The sequence below is a fragment of the Oncorhynchus mykiss genome, chromosome 9, assembly GCF_057628025.1.
Source record: "Oncorhynchus mykiss isolate SJ-2025 chromosome 9, ASM5762802v1, whole genome shotgun sequence".
Classification (NCBI taxonomy): Eukaryota; Metazoa; Chordata; class Actinopteri; order Salmoniformes; family Salmonidae; genus Oncorhynchus; species Oncorhynchus mykiss.
Genome location: NC_143030.1, coordinates 69,364,860 through 69,371,046, shown reverse-complemented (window position 1 = coordinate 69,371,046; position 6,187 = coordinate 69,364,860).

The following is a 6,187-nucleotide window of genomic DNA, read 5'->3' as shown; positions in this document are numbered from 1 at the left end:
GACATAATACAGAACATTAATAGACATGAACAGCTCAAGGACAGAACTACAGTACATACATTTCAAAATGGCACACAGCCTACATATCAATACAATATCTAGGTCACGTAGGGGAGCGAGGCATTGCTTTTTTGTGTTAGTTTGGTTAGCGTTACAGTTGATAGGGGAGGTTGGTTAGCGTTACAGTTGATAGGGGAGGTTGGTTAGCGTTACAGTTGATAGGGGAGGTTGGTTAGCGTTACAGTTGATAGGGGAGTTTGGTTAGCGTTACAGTTGATAGGGGGGTTTGGTTAGTGTTACAGTTGATAGGGGAGGTTGGTTAGCGTTACAGTTGATAGGGGAGGTTGGTTAGCGTTACAGTTGATAGGGGAGTTTGGTTAGCGTTACAGTTGATAGGGGGGTTTGGTTAGTGTTACAGTTGATAGGGGAGGTTGGTTAGCGTTACAGTTGATAGGGGAGGTTGGTTAGCGTTACAGTTGATAGGGGAGGTTGGTTAGCGTTACAGTTGATAGGGGAGTTTGGTTAGCGTTACAGTTGATAGGGGGGTTTGGTTAGTGTTACAGTTGATAAGGGAGGTTGGTTAGCGTTACAGTTGATAGGGGAGGTTGGTTAGCGTTACAGTTGATAGGGGAGGTTGGTTAGCGTTACAGTTGATAAGGGGGTTTGGTTAGCGTTACAGTTGATAAGGGAGGTTGGTTAGCGTTACAGTTGATAAGGGGGTTTGGTTAGCGTTACAGTTGATAGGGGAGGTTGGTTAGCGTTACAGTTGATAGGGGAGGTTGGTTAGCGTTACAGTTGATAGGGGAGGTTGGTTAGCGTTACAGTTGATAGGGGAGTTTGGTTAGCGTTACAGTTGATAGGGGGGTTTGGTTAGTGTTACAGTTGATAAGGGAGGTTGGTTAGCGTTACAGTTGATAGGGGAGGTTGGTTAGCGTTACAGTTGATAGGGGAGGTTGGTTAGCGTTACAGTTGATAAGGGGGTTTGGTTAGCGTTACAGTTGATAAGGGAGGTTGGTTAGCGTTACAGTTGATAAGGGGGTTTGGTTAGCGTTACAGTTGATAGGGGAGGTTGGTTAGCGTTACAGTTGATAGGGGAGGTTGGTTAGCGTTACAGTTGATAGGGGAGGTTGGTTAGCGTTACAGTTGATAAGGGGGTTTGGTTAGCGTTACAGTTGATAAGGGAGGTTGGTTAGCGTTACAGTTGATAAGGGGGTTTGGTTAGCGTTACAGTTGATAGGGGAGTTTGGTTAGCGTTACAGTTGATAAGGGGGTTTGGTTAGCGTTACAGTTGATAAGGGAGGTTGGTTAGCGTTACAGTTGATAAGGGGGTTTGGTTAGCGTTACAGTTGATAAGGGGGTTTGGTTAGCGTTACAGTTGATAAGGGAGGTTGGTTAGCGTTACAGTTGATAGGGGAGGTTGGTTAGCGTTACAGTTGATAGGGGAGTTTGGTTAGCGTTACAGTTGATAGGGGGGTTTGGTTAGTGTTACAGTTGATAGGGGGGTTTGGTTAGCGTTACAGTTGATAAGGGGGTTTGGTTAGCGTTACAGTTGATAGGGGAGGTTGGTTAGCGTTACAGTTGATAGGGGAGGTTGGTTAGCGTTACAGTTGATAGGGGAGTTTGGTTAGCGTTACAGTTGATAGGGGGGTTTGGTTAGTGTTACAGTTGATAGTGGAGGTTGGTTAGCGTTACAGTTGATAAGGGGGTTTGGTTAGCGTTACAGTTGATAGGGGAGGTTGGTTAGCGTTACAGTTGATAAGGGGGTTTGGTTAGCGTTACAGTTGATAGGGGGGTTTGGTTAGTGTTACAGTTGATAGGGGAGGTTGGTTAGCGTTACAGTTGATAAGGGGGTTTGGTTAGCGTTACAGTTGATAGGGGAGGTTGGTTAGCGTTACAGTTGATAAGGGGGTTTGGTTAGCGTTACAGTTGATAGGGGAGTTTGGTTAGCGTTACAGTTGATAGGGGGGTTTGGTTAGTGTTACAGTTGATAGGGGGGTTAGTTTGGTTAGCGTTACAGTTGATTGGGGGGTTACTTTGGTTAGCGTTACAGTTGATAGGGGGGTTAGTTTGGTTAGTGCTACCACTAGGGTTATTTGAGTATTACGCTGGCCACAGATAACAGGCTGAGCCCAACACACGGACTGGAGGAGGTCAGGAGGCATAATTCTGCTGACAGACCTCTTCCTGTTGCTTTAGGAAAAGAGAGGAATTGACAACTCTTAACAAAGGGACGTAAGCAGGATGGGCAGACTCAGGAGATAAAAAAATATCAGCCTTAAACTAACAGAAATGCTGACAACCCGGAGAGAGGTGGAAGTTGAAACACTGCGTTCAGAACATGTCCCATGAGCCTCAGCCAACACAAATGTCTTCCCTGTGCTGCTCCTTATCGCGCCGACCCCTGGAAGGCTGTGGTGGCTGTTGCCACTTGAACTCTTCAACAGAACAATAGTGCTGACTGCTCATTCATTTAGTTTGATTTATTTAGCCAGGATAGTCCACTCATTGACAATAGCCAGTGCTTTACAGGGAGCCCTGGGTCCCATAAAATCAATGAAAACAAACAAATTACACAGAAGTTAAATGGAGCTGATAGTGAGAACTGAAGTTATATTACAGCAAAAAAAGCACCAAATAAGTTGATGTAATGCTATGCCAATGATGTCAAGTGGTTTCCAAATGCTGATATCATGTCCTTTGCTTTGTCACCTAACCTGACAGGTGTTGACGACTTAATGATCTGACTCACTATTTCAATAGGAAAACTGACTAGGGGTGATTCCCGCCCAAATTCATAGCACTAAGTTCATAGATCGGCCAAAGGATGATGTTAATGCTACGGAGCTTTCGGGAGATACACCCCTTCCAAGGTAGATGAAACAATCCATTGACATGTTGTAAGTAAAATAATTGCCTACAACTGGCTGTACAGAGTGGCTGCCAAGCTACTGTAGTTGAAGTAGTGATTTCAAAGTGAGTGCTGAGACGAACATCACGGACCGGGAGAGATGGAGGGGGGTTGAGATTAAAGGGCTCTCTCACGCCAGTGAGGTTTGATGCTTCCAATGTCCCCCTACTCTCTGCTATTCATCACTCCTCTACGGCTAAAGGGGCTTCCTGGAATTGTCTTATGTTAAGCGGCTGTTTTTTTGGTTTATCACACAGCCCCTTCATACCAACTAAGCTGTGTTTTTACTGAAGTTTCATCTTAGAAAACAATTGGTAGAATTATAGAATTGTTGTTCGCCGCAGAATAACTGGACAGAGAAATTCAGAAACTATTCAGACCCCTTAACTTTTTTCACATTTTGTTTTACGTTACAGCCTTATTATTTTTTTTAATTCCTCAATCTACACACACTACCCCATAATGACAAAGCAAAAAACAGGTAAAAAATAAATAAATAAAAAATGAAATATCACATTTACATAAGTATTCAGACCCTTTACTCAGTACTTTGGGGCGGCAGGTAGCCTAGTGGTTAGAGCGTTGGACCAGTAACCGAAAGGTTATCCATGAGCTGACAAGGTAAAAATCTGTCTTCTGCTCCTGAACAAGGCAGTTAACCCACTGTTCCTAGGCCGTCATAGAAAATAAGAATTTGTTATTAACTGACTTGCCCAGTCAAATAAAGGTCAAATAAAAAACCTTTGAAGCACCTTTGTCAGCGATTACAGCCTCGAGTCTTCTTGGGTATGATTCTGTAAGCTTGGCACACTTGTATTTGGGGAGTTTTTCACCTTCTCTGCAGATTCTCTCAAGCTCTGTCAGGTTGGATGGGGAGCGTTGCTGCACAACTATTTTCAGGTCTCTCCAGAGATGTTTGATCGGGTTCAAATCTGGGCTCTGGCTGGGCCACTCAAGGACATTGAGACTTGTTCCGAAGCCACTCCTGCGTTGCCTTGGCTGTGTGGGGTTGTTGTTCTGTTGGAAGGTGAACCTTCGCACTGGTACCGTACAGTCTATGACCTGTGTGACTGGAGTCTTTGACGATGTTTTGGGCCTTCCTCTGAAACTGCCTAGCATATATGTCTTGGATGGCAGGAAGCTTGGCCCCAGTGATGTACTGGACCGTACACACTACCCTCTGTAGCGCCTTTCGGTCGGATGCCGAGCAGTTGCCATACCAGGCGGCGATGCAACCGGTCAGGATGGTCTCGATGGTGCAGCTGTAGAACTTTTTGAGGATCTCAGGACCCATGCCAAATCCTTTCAGTCTCCTGACTGGTAAAAGGTGTTGTCGTGTCTTCTTCACAACTGTCTTGGTGTGTTTAACCATGATAGTTTGTTGGTGATGTGGACAACAAGGAACTTCAGCCCCGTAGATGTTAATGGGGGCCTGTTTGGCCCTCCCTTTCCTGTAGTCCATGATCAGCTCCTTGGTTTTGCTCACGTTGAGAGAGGTTGTTGTCATGGCACCACACTGCCAGGTCTCTGATCTCCTCCCTATAGGCTGTCTCATCGTTGTCGGTGATCAGGCCTACAACCTGTTGTCATCAGCAAACTTAATGATGGTGTTGGAGTTGTGCTTGGCCACACAGTCGTGGGGTGAACAGGGAGTACAGGAGAGGACTAAGCACGCACCCCTGAGGGGCCCCCGTGTTGAGGATCACCGTGGCAGATGTGTTGTTGCTTACCCTTACCACCTGGGGACGGCCATCAGGAAGTTCAGGATCCAGTTGCAGAGGGAAGGTGTTTAGTCCCAGGGTCCTTAGCTTAGTGATGAGTTTTGTGGTCACTATGGTGTTGACCACTGAGCTGTTGTCAATGATCAGAATTCTCACATAGGTGTTCCTTTTGTCCAGGTGGGAAAGGGCAGTGTGGAGTGGGATTTGAGATTGCGTCATATGCGGATCTGTTAGGGCTGTATGCGAATTGGAGTGGGTCTAGGGTTTCCGGGATGATTGTGTTGTGACCCATGACCAGCCTTTCAAAGCACTTCATGGCTTTGAAAGGAAACATGCTTTCCTGCTTTCCATGCTACACCACATGGAAACGTGGTGATTTAGGCAGGTTTACCTTCGCTTTCTTGGTCACAGTGATTATGGTGGTCTATTTTTTTATTTGACCTTTTATTTAACTAGGCAAGTCAGTTAAGAACAAATTTTTAATTTCAATGACAGCCTAGGAACAGTGGGTTAACTGCCTTGTTCAGGGGCAGAACGACATATTTTTACCTTGTCAGCTCGGGGATTCAATCTTGCAACCTTTCGGTTACTAATCCATCGCCCTAACCACTAGGCTACCTGCCGCCCCCCGTCTGCTTGAAGCATGTAGGTATTACAGACTTGGTGAGGGAGAGGTTGAAATTGTCAGTGAAGTGAGTACACGTCCTGGTAATCCGTCTGGCCCTGCGGCCTAGTGAAAGGTGAACTGTTTAAAGGTCTTGCTTACATCGGTCGTCTGGAACTGCTGGTGCTCTCCGTGCATGCTTCAGTGTTGCTTGCCTTGAAGCGAGCATAAAAGGCATTTAGCTTGTCTGGTAGCTCACGTCACTGGGCAGCTCGCGGCTGGGTTTCTCTTTGTAGTCCGTAATAGTTGCATGCCCTGCCACATCCGACGAGCGTCAGAGCCGGTGTCGTAGGATTCAATCTTAGTACTGTATTGACATTTTTCCTGTTTGAGGGCATAGCAGGATTTGTTGTAAGCGTCTGGATCAAGTATCTCTGTACTTTCCTCCGTTGACTAGTCTACCAGTCCCTGCCGCTGAATAACATCCCCACAGCATGATGCTGCCACCACCAAGCTTCACCATAGGGATGGTGCCAGGTTTCCTCCAGATGTGACTCTTGGCATTCAGAGATGGTTGTCCTTCTGGAATATTCTCCCATCTCCACAGAGGAACTCTGGAGCTCAGGCACAGTGACACCTCCCTGACCAAGGCCCTTCTCCCCCGATTGCTCAGTTTGGCCAGGCGGTCAGCTCTAGGAAGGGTCTTAGTGGTTTCAAACTTCTTCCATTTAAGAATGATGGGGACCACTGTGTTCTCTGGGACCTTCAATGCTGCAGAATTATTTTGGTACCATTCCCCAGATCTGTGCCTTGACACAATCCTGTCACGGAGCTCTTTGGACAATTCCTTTGACCTCATGGCTTGGTTTTTGCTCTGTCAACTGTCAACTGTGGGACCTTATATAGACAGGTGTGTGCCTTTCCAAATCATGTTACCACAGGTGGACTCCAATC